The 21,218-nt window shown below is 37.5% G+C and overlaps 1 protein-coding gene and 1 long non-coding RNA gene across 4 annotated transcripts in view; one reads left to right on the top strand and one right to left on the bottom strand.

Moving 5' to 3' along the window:
* Positions 1-4,106: 4,106 nt before the first annotated feature.
* The window catches only part of LOC122674018 (platelet glycoprotein 4), a 93,748-nt gene continuing 76,636 nt past the window's right edge, over positions 4,107-21,218 (top strand). For both annotated transcript variants that reach the window (XM_043872001.1, XM_043871997.1), the window contains exon 1: positions 4,107-4,275. The gene's annotated coding sequence lies outside the window, so the exon portion shown is untranslated. The remainder of the gene's footprint in view (positions 4,276-21,218) is intronic.
* On the bottom strand, positions 6,277-19,008 carry LOC122674022. Of its 2 annotated transcripts, XR_006334872.1 has the most exons (4): positions 18,403-19,008; positions 12,046-12,150; positions 11,831-11,968; positions 6,277-7,349 (listed from the first exon to the last, which is right to left on the bottom strand). It is a non-coding gene; the product is annotated as an uncharacterized LOC122674022 (long non-coding RNA). The 2 variants fall into 2 exon arrangements; XR_006334871.1 differs by lacking the exon at positions 6,277-7,349 and having other exon boundaries at positions 10,300-11,968; positions 18,403-19,004.

The following is a 21,218-nucleotide window of genomic DNA, read 5'->3' as shown; positions in this document are numbered from 1 at the left end:
GGGAAGATCCCTAGGAAAAGGCAGTGGCTACCCACTCCAGTATTCTTGCCTGGAGAATTTCAAGGACAGACGGGCCTTGCATGGACTGAATTCAATGGACAGAGGGCTCAGTCCTTGGGGTTGCTAAGAGTCAGGTATGACTGAGCGACCAACACTTATATACATAAACAACATCTGCATATATCCATTTATACCTACATACACATATAAACAAATGCATACAATATATAGATGTAAACTCATATGCATGTATATATATACATAAATATGTTAATATAAACAAATACATACAGTGTGTGTGTGTGTATATGTACACATCTATACATTTAAATGCATATGTATATTAGGGAAACATCTCTGACCTTTGAGTCTAGCTTATCACAATAAAACTTTCCTTCATTATTTATCCTACTTCTTTATAATATGATTTATTAAATAGTGTTTGTCTCCCTTCACAAAACAAGAAGACATTGAGAGCACAGCTTTGGCCTTTTATTCACCATTTTTCGCACAGGAGTAGCACAATACCATACACAATACCAAAACACATCTCGGTGTGTTTTGCTATTGGATGGATAAGTGATTAAACGAACAGCCATTAACCTTAAAAGGAAAGAATATTGCTCTGGAGCTATAATATTTGGCTGCAAATTATCGATAAGGCTTTTACAACTAATGAGGATGACTCTGGAAGGCAGAAAGCGAATTAAATACACAGTTGAGCAACGATTTTAGGCTTCCAAGACTTAAGAAAACTGCTCCATTAGATCATTTTTAGTAGTAGAGATTTCCATCAATCCTTATTACTTTTGAATAACAAACACATAGCCAGCACTCACCTCTGAAGTCAACTTTGTGAGGAAATGGTGGTAAAATCTTTACCTCAAGCTGATGTTTGAAATAAAGACATTTCACACATGTAGAGATTTGAGGAGAGCAAGTTAAGCAGAGAAGATTAATATTGACTTGTCCCCAGCTTTCCTGTAGGAAAATGCTCCTTATGAAGAATGTCTGAGGGAAATTATTTATTCCATGCTAACATGGGGAAACAGACAAATAAAAAAGCCCAGAAAGAAGGGTGTGTTACTGAAATTGATGACAAATTAGTCCCCAAAATTCAAATACTGAATATACACATTAAGCAAGCTGATAATAAGTCAAGGATGTTTTCCAAATGTGCTTTCCCTAAAAATCTACTAAGGTTCACATGTTTAAGTATCTTGGTGAATAATCTCATTGTTTTCAAGTGTGTACAAGGGTTTAAGCCAACATTTCCTGATAAGGCCACAAACTATTCCTTCCCTGTTATGTTACAGAGTCAAGGGTTCAAGAACAGATTAATGTTAACACTTATCCAGTGAATAGGAATATAAACAAAGGGGCGAATATTTGATTTAAAATTTGAAATTTTCTGAAGGGAATTTTTAAAAATGCATCATATTATTAATTGAAAAGGCCCAAACCCATTCAGCAGGACATAGTACTTAAGGGTGAACTACTGAGAAGGGTGACTTCTTAGTGCTGCTGATAATACTTGATGAAGCACCCTGGATGCTGCTGGTCAGATAGAGAAGAGGGATCTGAAAAGATGACCCTCTGAGGGCATCAGGAAAACAGGATTTGAGGGTGGGACAGAAATTGGGAAGGATAGAAATTTGAGTGTGACTACTACTGCCATTGTATCCATGACGCTAATGCATATGGACAGATTAATTTGACTGCTGTTCTGAGAAAAACATTTTCACATAGAAATTGGACATTTCACAATAATGTCTTGTGAAGAACATGCTATCAACAGCTGGCAACAGCTGCTGTTAGTGGCTGGGTTGCTGGTTCAACTTTGATTTCTTACAGTTTATGGTACGTGTTGTGCAACAAAATCCAGGAGAGGTTTTGATTTTGCCTAGTTTAATACTTAAAAGGCAACAGTTTGGGGTGAAAAAGTCCTAGGTTTAAGTAATATCCTGTGATGAACTATTTAATTCTGAAGATAACTTCTTAAGAATGACATTTCTCGGGTTGAAGCGGGTCAGAGGTCTTGTCTGAGTTACCCCAGAGCCTAATCATTTTGTACCTCAGTCACAATTTTCCCTCTCCCTCAACATTCACCCTTCAGAAGTCAGTGTCACCAGGGAGTGAAAAATTCAATGATAATGAATATATAATTCATAGAAAGGATATTCCACATTCCCTATTCTTATTTATAAGGCCTAAGCCATATTCAGATAATGGGTGCTTAGGGTGTGAGCATTCTCTGATACTTCTTGTGATTCATAGAAGATATATGTGATCCTGAGTTCACTGAATTTGTAGTTTGTCTTCTGACTTCTTTGATAAAACATTTTGTTTAACAGATTCCTAGTTCAAGTAAAAAAAAACATTTTATACACATAGAACCTTTTTTTCTATAAAGAAATGTGCCGCCTTCTATGACAGATGAGAATCTGACCTTCCCATGCCAAAGTCTCTCTGGTGTTGACCCCTGACCTTGCCAGGTGACTCTGTGTCACCTGGACGTCACTGCTTGTGCCGGTATCCATCCAGACTGCCAAACATGATATTAATGGCTGAGAAGTGGCCATTGGACTGGCCCTCCAGGCTCTGGTAGGTTAAATTTTGCTTATGCAAACTGACAAGGACAATTTGAAAAAAAAGTAAATACAAGAGATGAGAGAGATCTCTGGCTAGGATTGTGCTGTACTTCCAGATCGTCTATCTTTTCCTTGTGCTAGGGACAATGCTTCTGGGGACTTTCTAGTGTCTTAGCAATACTCCATAGGGACCATTTCTGTACTTTCCCTAACTTTGTTTGAAATAACATTAAAACAATTTTGGAATTACTTATAGGTTGATTACTTTGACACAGATAATGAGTGGATGAAACAGTTTTAACCTGTAACTATATTTTAGGGTGGGAAAGAAACATGCTTTCAGTCAAACTTGGGTGTTAGACTCTCATATGAACCACTTATTATAGCCACATGTCCATTGTCAGTGTTTATCCTTTTGAGTCTGCTTTCTTTCCTGTAAATATTTGTACCTAAAAATATTGACTTGATTTGAAAGGATATTTCAGGGTTAGGAAAAGAGAATGAGATTATACGATATGTACTTAGCAAAGTGCCAAGCATGTATACAGTGCTCACTGCACAGCATCTATTAAATAAAATACGAGATATTAAAATACTAGTTTGGGTCCTTCGAAAGAAGTCATTCTCCTGCCTGGAATGATAGGTAATACTGGTTATAGTTCAGCTTCATTTAGAAAGTGGTAACTTCAAAAGCCATCATTTTTCTCTAGTGCCATTCTGTAAAGACTGAATTAACTGAAAATAATTAATACCTCAAAATCTCAGGAAAGCAGCATGACTTTTCTAGTTTCTTTATCCACTTTGTTTTAATATAGTATTATAGATTCTTGATAAATAATATGAATCCCAGGAAGGGCTTATTGTTAGAAATCTTGCAATTATAGCTTCAGAATAATATCTTTAGTCAGCTTGAGGGTAGATCCTTATTCATATGCTTAGCAACAGTACTAAGCACAATTTGATTTAAATCTATCACATGATACAACTATACCAAAAGGTTAACTTAAGCCAAAGCACCTTGCAGTGCATGACACTTTCCACATCATTAAATGAGGCAAACCAAAAAGGACCAAATTACTGCTTAAACCATGTAGGAGAAAAAATTACTAGAAAGTTTACCAAACACGAATTTACATTTCAATGACTCACTTGGAAAACTTCCTAACAAAAGTTTGTAAATAAATATTTAATATTCATTGCTGTTTTCTTTCAACTTAATCAAGAGAAAGTCAAACCTGTCTCTACACTATGACAACAAATGCTAAACATAGAAGCAAATTGATTTTTTATGATCCATCTGAATTCCTGTGCTTCATAAGCAAAGGAACTATCTGTTAAGGCGCATAACAGGTTTTAACAGAAAAAGGATTAAGGGTTTTATTTTCCTCAATGGAGCGCCAAAATGAGCAAGATTTTTCAAGTTAAGGTTCACTTCATCTGGCTCAGGTGTCAGGGATCTATATTTATCTCGGTTTAGGCATCTGAAGTGTTGGAAGTCTCAGGATGTCAATGGCTTCACATGTCAGGATAACCTTAACGACAGACGAATGGTCAAGACCCTGAGCCTCATTTCTGAGTTCTCAGCTGTGGAAATCATGTGTTTATTTTCTGCATCTCCTCCTACAATAGCCACTCTGAAGTTTTAAGATCCTACGTCTGGGCAAGCAAGCTTCTCTAAAAGTCGGTGAGCACAATTATTTTTATTTAGGGGTGTGGCTATAAATGTCCTTGTAGTTGATGGACTATCATCTAGTAAACATGAATACTTGTTATTTCAAACTCCTTAAGAAGCTAAATACTAACTGGTGTATTAAATTAGTTTATGATATTGTTTCAACAGAGTTACAAGCTTTTAACTAAATGGATAGACTTTTCAGACAAAGCTTTCATCTCCAGTAGTCTCTCAACTGATCCTATGAAATGTCCATTTATACATTTTCATATCTTTTATTTTCAAAGTATCAGAAAACTTTAAGTATTTTTAAAAGTGCAATTTTGGTGGAATTTTTTTCTTCCTTCAGATTCTTAAGTTGATCTGTCATGTCCGGTTCTAAATTGATTTCTTATTTTATTTAAACTTTTGTGTGCCTTGTTTTAAAAATGTTACTCTTTTGAAAAGGATGCTCTCCAATTCTGACCAGTTCAATTTTCTGCTTGCAAGTTGAGAAAACATGTTTTTAATGAGACTAGACGTTGAATGACCTTTGTTCACGGGACCAAAAAATGGTTCTTGTGTTTTGTCAAGACTGACAAGTATATTTAAGAAATAATCTAAACGACTCAATCCTTTTAACAAACTCTTAGAAGAAAAAAATATTTCCATAAATAAAATTACTGATCACTCATGATCATAGAAATTATATTAATTATTGGCACCAGATGTTTGAGGGGAGGGAATTTTGTTTCATGGCAGAATTTTTGTTATATGGTGTGTTTCATACCATGGCTATATAAGACCAGGAAACAACAAACAATGATACAGTATGACTTATTCAGACAGGAAACTTAAGGATATGCTTGTTTACAGACAAATAAGTATATAAGGATATACTTCTTTAGAGACAACTGCTGATACCAAAAAAGCAGTTCCATCTGACTCTATGCTATGTTACAAAGCCTGAGAATGAAATGAACAGGCTTCTTTACCTTTAAAAAAAGTCACCTTCCATAATTCTTTGGAGAATGGTCTCTTGGAGCCATGCAGAATTCAGGGGAAAGCACTCTGGATTGATACTTTTAAAAGTATTAACTTCTGTTCACTTCCTCTGCAAGAACTCAGGTAGGATCTGGATCAGATGAAGAGAAACAAGCAACCTGTCCTGTTCGCAGGTATACCCGACCAAGAAAGAGAAGGAGGGTTTGTGGGGCAATATATGAGACTTGTGCAATCCTGGCAAGGGGAAAGGAGACATATTTTCAGAGGATGTACAATACAAACTGTAATTATTTGGAATTTGATCCTTTTGTAAAGGACAATGAGGACTTTGCAATGAATTATTCTGAGAATTACAGAAAGAAAGCAAACACCTGAGAATAATAAAAAGATTTTCACCTGGGGAAAAATGGTGAGCTCCCAAACTCAGAAGAATCATTGTTAGGCAAAAAAGGAAAAGAGGCTTTAAAATGCTAACAAATCAGTGGCAAAGACCGAATAAGACAGCAGAGGAGACCAATCAAATGAAAGAATATGTTTTTCTTGAAATGAAGAAATACATAATAATGTACTGCCCTTGAAGTGATTAGGGCTAATTTTGCTTTTAGCACAGATTTTTGGCGGAGATCACTAGCTAAGGAATTTAATATTCTTAGTATTTACAAACTAAACTTCACAGCTGAATTTTTCAAGGAAAAAAGTCACAAAATTTTTAAATGAAAAAGAAATGCTTTTAGATGAGAAGTATTTTTAATTGGTTAGTTGTGTATAGGTTGTTGATTGCTCTCTGGATGAAAACTGGAAAGCGTGCTATCACTCCAACCTAAAAGCAGAGATCTGCAGTGGTGAGGAAGGAGGTGCTGGTGGAGGAGTGATGCTGTTTCCATACCGGTTCCTGGAATCTGAAATCATGCCTACTCCAAAATGATTCTCTCAATCACAAACAATGAATTGTTTGTCAGGAAAAGGAAATAGACTAAACTAGGCTAAGTGTGCCAGGGATATAAAAAGAAATATAGTTCAGTAAATAGTTTTACTGTTTTGTGTGTTGCATGTTGAAGTATACATATTGACTAAGCCACTGGAAACTTTCTTTCCATTATATCCGGCAGGTAATAAGTAGGCCATTGGTTCCACGATGCACTTTCTACTCATTTCTTTATGGATCAGGGCAAGGTGAATTAAGCTTTGTGTCTTCTGACAAATTGAGTCTTGTGAAGAATAAATAACACTTTTAAATTGGGGCTTGCTATTACATTGTTAAATAGTTTAAGATGTTTTGAAATATACCCAGAGACCTTTGTCACACACTGTCATCTCAAGGAGGAAATGACAGAAAATTGGCAAACGTTCTGGAGGCGACGTAGCAGACAGCCCGGCTGCCTTCACCAGCGACTCCAAAGTGAGCTCAAATGGAAGGGCACTGTGCGCCCTACAGTGCTTTAAAAGGGGAGTGGGGACAGTTTTAAAAGTCACGAGTTTGATCTCAGTGTTGCCTTCTCTTATTAAATCTTCCAAACTTCGATCTTACATTCATCCATTTTAATTTCCCCAAATTTCTCCCATTTCATTTCACCTAAATCAAAAGGGAGGGATATTAATACTCAGGAGAACACAGTCTAATTGAAATTCATTTGGAGGCTCACTTCGTTCTGTGTAGAACGTCATTATTACTCTATTTGAAATGTAACAGGTACTGTTATAAGGGGTCTTTCTTGTATCTCACTCTAGGAAGCTTTGGAAATAAAGAAATAAAAGGTTATTCAGTACAGTGGTCTCATCTCATGGACCCTAAATACAGTGTCTTCTCAGAGTAGACATACACTTTAGTAAGTGGGATCTTTCCTACAAGTATTCTTACTTTGATGGGACCCTAAAACAGCAGAAACCTATTTTGGTTGAATACATAATAGAGTCACTCTCTTTCAGATAAACTTATTTCTCGATGCATTTGTTGAAAAATATTTGAGCACTTACTGTGTGTCAGACATAGTTGTAAGCTACAGAAAACATCATTAGACCTTATTGTGCTGAATATTGACAAGGATCCAGGATCTTTTTATCTTCAGGTGGTGGTTCTAAATTTTGTTTCTATGGAGTGAAACCTTTTGATGAAAGTGAAAAAAAAGAAAAACTTAAGTTAGTAAATGATGAAGGCACAAGTTGAATTCTGTGGATACTTTGGCACCACTGCACACAAATATACCCCTTAAGGAGCTATTAATCTCCTGAAGAAAACAGGCCAAACAAGTGACTTAAAAATAATACTGTATTTACAGAAGGAATAGAAGGAAGATACCAGAGTGAGCATCTTGCTGTTGCCATTATAAATGCATAATTGACTCTTAAAATTCTAGTAACTAACATATATAACACATGGAAATACCTCCAAAATATAATAACTGTACTGTGTGCTCTAAGGCTTCTTCTTGTTATTGCTCAGTTGCTCAGTTGTGTCTGACTCTTTGCAACCCCATGAACTGTGGCATGCCAGGCTTCCCTGTCCTTCACTATCTCCCTGAATTTGCTCAAATTCATATCCATTGAGTCGATGATACCATCCAACCATGTCATCCTTTGTCGCCCCTTTATCCTCCTGTCCTCAATCTTTCCAAGCATCAGGGTCTTTTGCAATGAGTCAGCTCTTTGTATCAGGTGGCCCACGTATTGGAGCTATAGCATCAGCATCAGTCCTTCCCGTGAGTATTCAGGGTTGATAACCTTTAGGATTGATTGGTTTGGTCTCCTTGCTATCCAAGGGACTCTCAAGAATCTTCTCCAGCACCACAGTTGAAAAGCATCGATTCTTTGGTGCTTAGCCTTCTTTATGGTCCAACTCTCACATCCATACATGACTACTGGAAAAACCATAGTTTTAACTAGATGGGCCTTTGTCAGCAAAGTGATGCCTCTGCTTTTTAGTACACTGGCTAGATTTGTCATAGCTTTTCTTCTAAGGAGCAAACACCTTTTAATTTCATGGTTGCAGTCCACAGTGTTTTTGGAACCCAAGAAAATAAAGTCTGTCACTGTTTCCATTTTTCCCCATCTATTTGCCATGAAGTGATGGGACCTGATGCTATGATCTTAGCTTTTTGAATGTTGAGTTTTAAGCCAGCTTTTTCTCTCTCCTATTTTGCCTTCATCAAGAGGCTCTTTAATTTCTCCTCACTTTCTGCCATTAGGGTGGTGTCCTCTGCATATCTGAGGTTATTGATATTTCTCCCGACAATCTTGTTTCCAGCTGGTGCTTCATCCAGCCCAACATTTCTCATGATGTACTCTGCATATAAGTTAAATAAGGAGGGTGACGATATACAGTCTTGATGTGCTCATTTCCTAATTTGGAACCAGTCCATTGTTCCATATCTGGTTCTAACTGTTACTTCTTGACTGGCATACAGATTTATCAGGAGGCAAGTAAGGTGGTCTGACAGTCCCATCTCTTTCAGAATTTTCCACAGTTTGTTGTGATCCTCACAGTCAAAGGATTTAGCATAATGAATGAAGCAAAAGTAGATGATTTTTTAAAATTTCTTTGCTTTTTCTATGATTCAACAGATGTTGGCAATTTGATCTCTGGTTCCTCTGCATTGTCTAAATACAACTTGTACATTTGGAAGTTCTCAGTTCACATACTGTTGAAGTCTAGCTTGAAGGATTTTGAGCATTACCTTGCTAGCATGTGAAATGGGTGCAATCGTGTGGTAGTTTGAACATTCTTTGGTGTTTCCTTTTCTTGGGATTGGAATGAAAACTGCCCTTTTCCAGTCCTGTGGCCAATGTTGAGTTTTCCAAATTTGCTGGCACTTGCAGCACTTTCACAGCATCATCTTTTAGGACTTGAAATAGCTCAACTGGAATTCCATCACCTCCACTAGCTTTGTTCATAGTGATGCTTCCTAAGGCCCACTTGACTTCATATTCCAGGATGTCTGGCTCTCGGTGAGTGATCACACCATTGTGATTATCTGGGTCATGAAGATCATTTTTGTATAGTTCTTCTGTGTATTCTTGCCACTTCTTCTTAATCTCTTTTGCTTCTGTTAGGCCCTTCCTGTTTCTGTCCTTTATTGTGCCCATCTTTGCATGAAATGTTCCCTGACTAGAAGAGATCCCTAGTCTTTCCTATTCTATTGTTTTTCTCTATTTCTTTTCATTGTTCACTTGAGAAGGCGTTCTTATGTCCCCTTTGGAGAGATAATCTTTTTACTATTTGGAGTTCGAAAGCTATTCTTTGGAATTCTCCATCAATCGGGTGTACTTCTCCCTTTCTCCTTTACCTCTCATTCTTCTTTTCTCAGCTATTTGTCTCAGCTATCTTATCTCAGACAACCTTTTGCCTTCTTGCATTTCTTTTTCTGGGGGGATAGTTTTGGTCACCACCTCTGTATAGTGTTATGAACCTCTGTCCATAGTTCTTTAGGCACTCCATATATCAGATTTAATCCTTTGAATCTACTCGTCATCTCCACTGTAAAATCGTAAGGGATTTGATTTAGGTCATACCCAAATGGCCTAGTGTTTTTTGTTACTTTTTTCAATTTAAGCCTGAATTTTGTGATGAGAAACTGATGTTCTGAGTCACAGTCAGCTCCAGGTCTTGTTTTCACTAACTATATAGAACTTTTCCATCTTCAGCTACAAATGATATAATCAATCTGATTTTGGTATTGACCATCTGGTTATGTCCACACGTAGATTCATCTCTTGTGTTGTTGGAAGAGGTGCTTGCTATGGTCAGTGCATTCTCTTGGCCAAACTCTGTTAGCCTTTGTCCCGCTTCTTTTTTGTACTCCAAGGCCAAACTCCAAGGCCTGTTACTCAAGGTATCTCTTGACTTTCTACTTTTGCATTCCAGTCCCCCGTGATGAAAAGGACATCTTTTGTTACTGTTAGTTCTAGAAAGCCTTGTAGGTCTTTGCATAATTGTTCAACTTCAGCTTCTTTGGCATTGCTGGTTGGGGCATAGACTTGGATTACTGTGATGTTGAATGGTTTGCCTTGGAAACAAACCGAGATCATTCTGTCACTTTTGAGTCTGCACCTAATTACTGCATTTCAGACTCTCTTGTTGACTCTGAGGTCTACTCCATTTCTTCTAAGGAATTCTTGCCCACAGTAGTAGATATAATGGTCACCTGAATTAAATTTGCCCATTCCCATCCATTTTAGCTTAGCTTCCTAAATTGATTTCTGATTGAAGTGTTTTTGTCTGCAGTGGGGGACAAATCTAAATTGTAGTTGTGTCTCTTGGCAGAAAGACTCTAGTTTGCATGGAAACATCTAGTTTTTATGAACCTAGTCTTTAAGAGCTGCTTGGTCAAAAGTTATGTCCAAGCAGACACGTAGACAGGGAATTCCAATGCAGGAGAACCTGAGCTGTAATAAGGCCAGTGCTCAGAGATACCAGCTCTGCTCTTTGATATAAGGCCTCTGTTTACAGACCTTTGCTATTATGTGGAGCCTGTACTTCCTGCTGGGCTGTGAACTCCATGAAGGCTGGGTTTCATTTGTAACTTAGTATCAGCAATATCCAGTGCTGGACACATAGTAAGCACTTAATAAACAGATAGTACCTATCTATTCAAAAATAGGTGTAAATCTTTTATAACCCAAAGGGTTCACCTTCCAATGAGGTCTAAGCTAGGATCTTAAGAATTTTTAGTCATGTAAAACAATTTAAAATCTTTTATCCCCATTTCTTACACTTAGCACTTTTTAAAAAAAATCCAACTTGACATAAATCTCTACCATAAAGTAATACATAGATGTGTGCAGTTTTGTGAGTGAGAAATTCTCAGGTAAGTAGTTTCATGGAATATTACCATCACCAGTACCACCCTCACCTCTCTCAGCATGTCTGTTTTATTTTGTTTTAAGTCTGTCTCTCTCTCTGTGTAGGGTGGATCATCTATTAAAATTATGAAATTTAAGAGAAATATTCTATGTTTCATGCTGCCCTAAGTATGCAAATTCACAGATACTGATAATCTCGCAATGAACCAAATCCATGAAGCTCTTTCATCTCACCTAATGCCGTGAAAATCTTACCCTTTTTCCCGTTCTACATGAAGAGCTTAGAAATGTTTGCTTCTCTGTTCAGTCTCTTAGGTGTCTACAGTACACTTATAGAGTTTTTAGATAAAGCCAGAGAAAAATTCTTGACTCAGCCATTCCACTCTGGGTCCAATGGTCATTTTAAAGATTTGCTAACAGGGAAAGCACAGGCTTTGATTTCTCCACTTCCTACTTCATGGGAACCGCAGCACAGTAGACGTTCTTTGTTGGCCTAATCACACATCCCTCCAAAGCCCTCCCTTGAGGTGGATGTAATGGCCACAGCAAGTGGAGAGATACAGACATCATTCTCTATTTTCCTTCTCAATTCATTGGTCAGAGTTGTGTCCTGACCTCACTGAGAGTTTGTCTCCTGTTATCCAAACTTCTTTGTTTCACAAACTATAGTTCAGTTACAGCAGTTCAGCAAAATTCTATGTTTTACCAGATGAAGTCAAGAAAACCAGGATTAGGCAAGGAAAAACGTAAATTCTAATATTAGGGGGCAAACAGAAAGGAAGCTTACTATAATGATTCCTTCCCTCTTCTCTACCTCATTAACATTCCTCCTGCATATGAAAGATGCCATTTTGTTTTCTTCCTCACATCTCCCATGCAGAACTCTGTACATAGTAACAGCAGGAGCGTTTGTGAAGCTGAAATCCTGTAGAATAAATAAAAGCAATTGAAACCATTTGAATGGGCTTTTGTGAGAAGAAAACTTGTTTAATAATAACTTACCATGGCAGAGCAGCAGCTATGAAGTTTAGCTTTTCCCCTCCAGTTTAAGGCTAGAAGTCACCTTTCAGCAGGTCTTCCAATGTTCACATTTGTTCACAACAAAAGCTGCAAACATTGGAAGTGAGAATAGTTCTTGGCACACTCTTAAACCATGATTCACTAATTTTTTTTTTTTTTTTTAACAAGTGAGGACTCTGAGGCCCAAAGAAGTGAAGTGAGCTTTCATGTCTGGGCCTAGCTGTCGGATTGTCATCCTGATTTCCCTTTCTGCAGTTTTTCTAGGCTCCCCCTTCCCATCAACACCAACATCTATTTTTTATGGTTTCAAACTGTAACCTAGCTGTTGAAGAGACCCAAATCTTTTCACCACCCCAATCTCTTCCCTGATCATTAGACTCATCCATTTATGTGCCTGCTGCTCACGTTCTAGACATAGATGCGTTACTCGTGAGTTCAAAGTGTCTAACCTCTTTCAACACATAATCTTGTTACTGTGGTTTGATTCATGAGGTGCATTTTATGCTCAAAATTGTAAACAAACCCGATAGAGGTTTGTTTCCTACTCTGCTTGAGTATCTTCTAAAGTTCAGTCAACCATGCATATATATGTACTCTGCAAATACTTTTAAACTACCAGGCTGGATTAAATTATAATAGCTAATTATAACCTACTGGTATGTTCAGGGCACTCACAATAATTATGTGAGTGCCTAGTATTTAATGCCTAGTATTTAATGAGAGGCACTGGGAATCACTGGTTGAGATACTCTCTGTAGCTGGATTGAAAAGGTTTGAAACCTGGAATCGGCCACTTTCCAGCTCTGTGACCCTGGGGAACATGTTAAACCTCTTTGTATCTCTGCTTCCTTGTCTGTTAAATAAGATTAATAAAAGTACTGCCTTTATGGACCAGTTGCTCAAAATAAGCAAGTGACTATGTAAAATATGCAAGTGCAAGTCCTGCAGTTAGTTAGTGAGAGTGCTAGATAGAACTATCTTGTCCCACCCCAGATCTCTTATTTCCTCTCCATTCTTTCTTTTTATATTGTTGCTCTGAACCTAAAACCTAGAATTCATTTTGTTTTTTTAACCCCTCTACCTAGCTCATTACTAACCAAGTCTTGGCTGTTCATGCTACCTTCTAAAATCCCCCAAGTGACTCTGCATTGCATTCAAGAGAAATTTCTGAGAGAATTAATTCCTGGGTGTTCAGGCAAAACCCTTAGCCTGGTATATTATCCATTACATTAGGGCTTCATGATCGTTTGTGCCCACCTCTCCAGTATCCTTTCTTTTCCAAAACTCATACATTGTACCAAAGCCTTACCAAACTGTATTTCCCCAGTTGTACAATTTCTTATGCATCTGTATTTTAGGGGCATGCCTATAATCCCTTTGCTGTCTCCCCCTTCTTTACCTGGACCTATATTTTATATGCAGTAAGCTATCACTTCTTCCACCAGCAGTCCTTTCACATTCTTACATGACCCACCATTTTTCTTCCCACTTGGGTGTAGGTGTCACAGTAAATCAATATTATTATCTGTTTACAAAGCTGTCTTCCTAGGGATGCTGTGAGCTACTTGCATGAAAATACCAGGTTTTTGTTCTGTTGATTCCTTCACTTCATCCCAATTAGAAGTCCAGGCTAAGAATACTTCAGGAAATTATTTTATTTTACTGTTTCAGTGGCTACAGGTTAATGAAACATTTACCAGTGTCAATGGAAGAATAAAAGCATAAATATATGAGAAGCAAAGCGAATGATTCAAACTATTATAGGAAAGTAGCTTCAAAAGTAATCTAATATTTTTTTTAAATGCAAAAAGCTTGATAAGGGAAATGATCCAATATGAGAACCAGTAAAAATCATTGCAAAAAGAATGGAGCCAGAATTTGTGTATCTTCTGGGTTGTGATCCAGTGGTGAAGGAGCCAGATCAGAAGTTGGTTCAGGTTGCAGGCGTGACAGCCTGGCAAGTGCTTGCCATGTAGGCAAGAGGTTGAGGGCAAGATAAGATTAGGTGAGGACATGTACTATCATGGGTAAGCCAAGTTCAAGTCTTAGGTAGTTTTAAATTCTTCCTTCTTTTGGAAAATAAGGACTACTAAGTGAGTGCTGGAAACTACAGAGTGTGAAGTATTAGCTCATAGCACTAGGCTCACTTTTAATAGCTGTTTAAAGCAAACTAGATTTAACCCATTAGATCTCAAAATATTGGAAGGCATGAGAGTCACTAAGAATGCTTGTATGCTTAGGCTATTCTCTTGCTCTCTGTACATCCCTTGCTCAACCACTCCCTGCCCACCTACACCCTACTCACATCCTACTGACCTTCCTTGTTAATCACTGAATCTAATCAATAAATGCCTACAAAACTTGTCCCTGGCCCCAACTAGTGATTCTTCCAATCTTTTTCTTCCTTTCCTTTGCTTGCTTCCTTCTTTTTTTTATTTTTTTTGGATTGGAGTATAATTGCTTTACCACATTATGTTAGTTGGTGCTGCACAAGGAACCGAATCAGTTATATGTATACACATATCCCCTCCCTCTTGGACTGTCCTCTGCCCCACCCCCATCCCACCCATCCAGGTCATCACAGACCAGGAGCTGAGTAAAGTAGATAGCTAGTGGGAACTGCTCTCCTAATCTTCTGATCAGAACATCTCCACCGAGATAGCTTATCAAAGGGGAATGAGGGATGCACTCCTCTATTGGTTTCTCTGGTGACTGATGACTAAGCCTGATACCAACTGCTAACTTCCCTCTCCACATCCTCTGGCCCCCTGCCAGCAGACTGCTGCCATGTCCTGCCCATTGTCTGCAGTGTCAGCTCAGGAACTTGCTTCTAACATGTAAGATCCCTCATTCATTACACCACTGATGTGTCTGCCACCGACTTTGAGATCTTTATTCAGTCTTATGGCTGGCCAAGCACAGAGCGTGCAGCCCAAGTGTAGCCATAATGCCTGCTTCTAAGCAACTCGTTGTTAAATGTTATATTGTTGTTATAATTTTATAACTGTCTTCATCATCATTGTCATCGTTATTCTTGTTTTTTACATTTGTACCCTGATCGTCCCACCTTGCCGATTATCTAATGTTTTAATCCCTTTGTCTTAATCTCTTCTAAATTATTAAAATTCACCTACAATTATCTTGATAACCCTTTACTGGGAGGGTTATTAGTTTCCTAGTGATATTTAGCTATTCTGTTGTGTTCCTCTTTCCATGGGATTTCCCAGGCAAGTATATTGGAGTAGGGTCGCCATTTCCTTCTCCAGGGGATCTTCCCAGCCCAGGGATCAAACTCACATCTCCTGCTTGGCAGGCAGATTCTTTACAGCTGAGCTACCAGGGAAGCCAAGCTTTTTATAGATATTATATATATATATAAGAATAGTATAATATTTTCAACATAGTGGCTAAGACTTGGTATTCAGACTTAAAATTTTCTTCTTATAACCCTGTTTCTAGTTGTGCAACAGGGTTATAAGCCTCTTTGGTGATTCATGGTTCTTCAGCTCATCTGCCTCTCCTTGTGCCCTGACTCATGTTCTTCATCTCAGTAGGATATTTCACTCCATACTTGAAACAGTAGCTTTAGCCTCAAAATCTTTGTCCAGTGTCATTTTGCATACCCCATAATAATCTCTCCTGTTCCTCATCACTGTGTCATCTTCTAATGCTCCTTCTGTGAAGTTCTATTTGTTGTTGTTGTTTGAGTTGCTAAGTCGTGTCCAACTCTCTGCGATCCCATGGACTGTATGCCTGCCAGGCGCCTCTGACCATTGTATTTCCCAGGCAAGAGTACTGGAGTGGGTTGCCATTTCCTTCTCCAGGGCATCTTCCCTGCTCAGGGACTGAAAGCGCATCTGCTGCATTGGCAGTGGATTCTTTACTGCTGAGCCACCAGGGAAGCCTGATGTTCTAGTTATTCTCCTCCAAAATTCTGGGAAGTTATGTAACCAAATGCATCAGAACTTCCTGATAACACAGGCCTGAGAAGTCAAACTTTTTAGCCGCCTCATTACTGTTCTTGCCCTTAAGCCAGAGACTACCAGCAAGACACCTGTAGTTGAAAAAGTTGAGTTCGTTACCAATTGCAAAGAGGAAAAAGTGTACCATGGGGTCAGAAGGCGTTAAAAAGAACCTCTTATAAAACTTGAACTTCGGTTGAGTGATCTGGGGAGAGGGTTTAAGGAAGTAAAGCATTACTCTGAATTGAATGTTGTCAGGAAGCAGGGTAATTTTACAATTTGGTGCCTTAAAATGTCTTATTTAGGAAGAGGGAAGATAAGCCTGTCTTGGAAATGCAGCAGCAGTGACCCAGATTAGCTGGGAAAGGGGGACATGTGATGCCTGTGGCTAAGACAGTGTTCATAAGAGGTCTGTATTCAGGCATAATTACAGAGCGTTTTGTTTTTGTCTTGATTCTTCATGATCATAGAGTGTCCTTGCCTAAGGTTGATGTTCTGTGAAATTGCTTATGTTCAACATGAGGATACCACAGCCAGGTGTGAAAGCCAGGGCGGTGTCCAGAAACAAGACCCACGTGATAGCACTGGGCCAGGTCCTGGGTGTCAGGGGCTGTTTTCTCTCTCATGATAAAATTCTTTGCTACTTAAGTAATTAAACTTACTTCCATGAAATCCACTTTCCTCTACTTTGGTGATAAGATTCTAACAGTTCTTTGTAATTTTCTCCCTAAGCCCTCTGGTGTGCTCAACACATTGTGTATTTCAATACAAAATTTCATTCCTCTTAAGCTAGCAATATGATGATGATCAGTAAGGACCACAAAAGTAGATTGATCTATGTATAATAACTACAAAGGGCACAGATTGTTTAGGGAACTGATTATTTTTTGTACTTACACCATAATCACTAATTTGTTACTTAAATATAAACCACTGGCAGATAGGAAATAAATGGAATAAAATTTTAATTTTATTTAGTAAAAGTTACTTGTGAAGACTTTAAAGTGTCTTTCCACTTACTATATAGAAAAGAGCTGAATAATCAGAGACTGTGGAATTTTGGAGTTGGGAATTATGAATCAAAATATCTCTGGAAATATATATCTAGGCTAAACATAAATGTGGTTAAAAAACTTTCTACTTAGGCATTCTAGATGCCTACTACAGAAGGTGAGATAATCTTTTCTTTTACATAATAGACTGTCATTATCATAAGTTTTGCTTAAAGAAAAGAAGATCTAATTAAGTGATTTAAGTTCATGATTGAATAATCTTTAAGTAATGTATGGGTTTTAAATGAGTAGAAACTGACTAATGTCCCATACTAATAATTTGCTTTGTAACTTGTTACAGATATGTAGAGAAAGTGTTATGGGTGGAAGGCTCTGAAGAGAGAAGGAGATAAGGTTATATAAATCAGGCCTATTCTATAAGTCACACATGAAAAAATATCTTCCACAATGTAATATTTAATGTATTTATAATACTGCTAAATATAACACTTTTTTTAACTTATACATATATGATCTTTAAACATGAGCTATTTAATAGGCTCAAGATTACCAGTTTCATAAGTAAGATTAAGTTTCTTCATCTTTGAGTTTTTTATTAGTTTTAGAATATAATAAAAGCAATAAAAAAGAAATAGTTACTTATTTTCCAACTCTGCTTTATTTATCATATTATCTTATTAGTAAGGATAAGATGTTTTGATTGAACTTCATGAAATTTGCCCTTTAGTTACCCTTGAAGATATGATCTAAACCAAGAAAGATGCTCATTTTTCATTTTCTCTTTACAATTTACTCTTCTGTATATGATTCTATTTCATCTTTCCTGTTTTCAAGTAGAATGTGTAGCTATGTTTTATGTGAACCAGAAATAATTATTTAAAACAGGAAATGGAACTTAAAAAGTTAAAATTCAAGTTAAATATTTAACTTTTAATTAGACTATAAGGCTTAAATCATTTTAAAGACTACAGATACTTGTCATGGGCCTAGAGGTGGGTTTGTTCACTCTTAGTACAATTGAGGGCAGCACTTTGGATCCTTAAATCTGAATGGTTCAATAATTAAATTACAGAAGACTCCTGATAACTGATTTAATTCTTCGTTAACTGTAATAAAAGGGAAATAATACAATAAATATCCATTGGCTACTTGGGAACTTAGTCTATTCCTGGAGTCTATTTTATGCAGGTCAAATTAGTTTAATGTGCTTTTAGATATGTGTGTTCTTTAATATTACTGTCTAGAAGTTTACTACAGATGAACTTAGACTACTGCTTTTTGTCAAAAGAAGTATTCTGAGTACCCATTTAAGCAGCAGGTACCTATCTGAAATGAAAAGGATTTAAGCCAATCAGTTTTCTTACCTGAAATATTCCTGCACATGGCGTGCTTCTGCAAACTCTTTAACACATCACAGATATTCTCAAAACCGTTGTTGTGGCTGATGCCAGAATAAAAAGGTAGCTTTCTTTTCTTGTTTACATATATTCCTTTCTTCTCAGAGCATATCAGGCTTGGAGGCAAACAGTGGCAATGGTTTTCAACTGCAAAAACTCTCCAGATGATTTCTTCCAGAGTCTCCTTTTTCCTCACTGTCATTAGGCTTAGATTCTCCTCTCTTCCATCCTATCCTTTTTGAACTGTCATAATGCATTTACATTTTACACATCTACTTGCCAAACAAGAAAGATTACATGTTCAACAAACAGCAGGCTCATATAATCATTTTTTTTTCATTGTTTCTTTCCAACAAGGTCCAGTTATTGACTCTAGACTAGTAAGTAAATCAAAGGATCGATGTCTCCTGCTTACTCTTCTATGGCTGTTTGCAGTGGACCTCTCCATCTCTTGATCTTTGTTCCTCATGCTCATCCCCACATCTCTTCCCCGACTCGCATGAGGCTGAGCATGGCCCTAAGTCCACCAATCTCAGCCTGGAATGTGAAGTGGGGAAAGTGAGAAATTAGGAGATTAAATACTTCCTAATAGTAATATCAGCTGAAGTCTGCGCATGCTCTTGTTATCTGCTCTGCTGTTTGCAGAGCAAATACTATGTCACTTCAGTCTGAGCCAATATAAGAGAAGTGCCAAGTCCCCAGTTCCTTTGACCTTTAGTGTATTGTCTCTGCTTTTACCAGGACTGTTACTTCAGTTCTTACCCAGTTTTCATTACTTCTCTTTCTACCCTTGCTGTTATACTCCAGAGTACCATCAAATAAAATAAAAGCTTAACCAGAATCTCTCTCCCACTCATGATGATGGCTGTAAGGGCATGCTTTCGTTTTACAGCCCTCTTTGCCACAGCTGCTGCCATGAACTGCACCATTTTATGCATTAATATACGATATTTGTTTTTCCCTTTCTGACTTATTTCACTCTGAATTACAGTCTCTAGGTCCGTCCACATCTCTACAAATGACCCAATCCCATTGCTTTTCTATGGCTGAGTGATATTCCATTGTATACCTGTACCACATCTTCTTTATCCATTTCTCTGTTGATGGACATACAGGTTGCCCCCATGCCCTGGCTAGTGTAAGTAGCGTTGAAATGAATATTGCGGTACATGTGTCTTTTGGAACTATGGTTTTGTCTGGGTACATGCCCAGAAGTGGGATTGCTGGGTCGTACGGTAGACTTACTCCTAGTGTTTTGAGGAATCTCTCTACTGTTCTGCATAGTGGCTCTACCCTCTACGGTGTTTATTGTTTACAGATTTTGTGATGATGGCCAAACTGATTGGTGTGAAGTAATACCTCATTGTTTTTGATTTGTATTTCTCTAATATTTAGTGATGTTGAGCATCTTTTCATGTGCCTCTTGAGCATCTGTATATCTTCTTTTATCAATATCTGTCTGCTTAGGATTTCTGCCCCCAGCTTTTTTTTTTTTAATTAGGTTGTTTGTAATTTTTATATTGAGCTGCATGAGCTGCTTTAATTAGGTACCATCTGCTTATTTTTGTTTTTATTTTCATTACTCTAGGAGGTGGATCAAAAAGGATCTTGCTGCAATTTGTGTCAAAGAGTATTCTGCCTATGTTTTTCTCTAAGAATTGTATAGTGTCTGGCCTTACCTTCAGGTCTTTAATCCATCTTGAGTTTATTTTTATGTATGGTGTTAGGAAGTGTTCTAATTTCATTCTTTTTTCATGTAGCTGTCCAGTTTTCTCAGCATGACTTATTGAACAGGCTGTCTATTCTTCATTGTACCTTCTTGCCTCCTTTGTCAAAGATAAGGCAACCACAGGTGTGCAGGTTTATATATGGGCTTTATATCCAGTTCCGTTGATCTAAAAAGTAATTTCTAACATCACATTTCTGCTTCTTAGCTATAATGAAGAAGTTGTTGATGATCTATAAGGAATGTTCCAATGCTAAGTTTATTTGATCATCTATTGTGTGAATCTATGCTTCTGTTACCTTCTTCTTTAGTATATACTATTGCACTGAAGTTTCCCAAATATTTTTTTAAGTATTGACAAATGACCATAATTGCAACAGGAGAAATTTTTCTAGATTTACAGAGTAGGTGACTGCAAGCTAGTAAGCAACTGGCTATAATATCTTGGTCAAATTCTAAACAAAGAATTATACTTTTTGTGTTGATTTTCTGATTGTAGAATTATATAGCAAATGTTTGTAAAGATTTCAATAAAATTTTCAGGCTAAAGAGAAATGATGCAAATAAAATGGTTACTGAAATTTCTACACAAATCTCCTACCAGAAACATGAACTTAACAACTGCTGCGTTGCTTCAGTCGTGTCCGACTCTATGCGACCCCATAGACAGCAGCCCACCATGGACCCCGTCCCTGGGATTCTCCAGGCAAGAACACTGGCAACTATCCATGCCCAAAAATACCTTCACAGAAGCTCAGGATTCCAAGTAAGGGACTATATAGTACCTGGGTCAAGGAGGTACTGTATTTTGAAGAGATTTTAAGAGATACACAATGGATGGCCTCAAACTTTTTAAAGCAGGAAATAAAACTTTATCCTGAGAAGATAGGTTTCCAGGGGAATACTTAGGAAAATGAAGATGCCACAGCAAAACCAAAAGAGTGAAGGCAAGAGTTACGAGATAGGGAAAAAGTAAAGGACTGCTTAGCACAGCTCAATTCAATTATAATCTTGTCTTTAAAATGTATATAGATATCAAATGAATGTTTGTTAGTTT

This window comes from Cervus elaphus, chromosome 18 (assembly GCF_910594005.1).
Source record: "Cervus elaphus chromosome 18, mCerEla1.1, whole genome shotgun sequence".
NCBI lineage: Eukaryota > Metazoa > Chordata > Mammalia > Artiodactyla > Cervidae > Cervus > Cervus elaphus.
The sequence above is the reverse complement of the archived record's forward strand: the minus strand, read 5'-3'. Positions and strand labels throughout refer to the sequence as shown.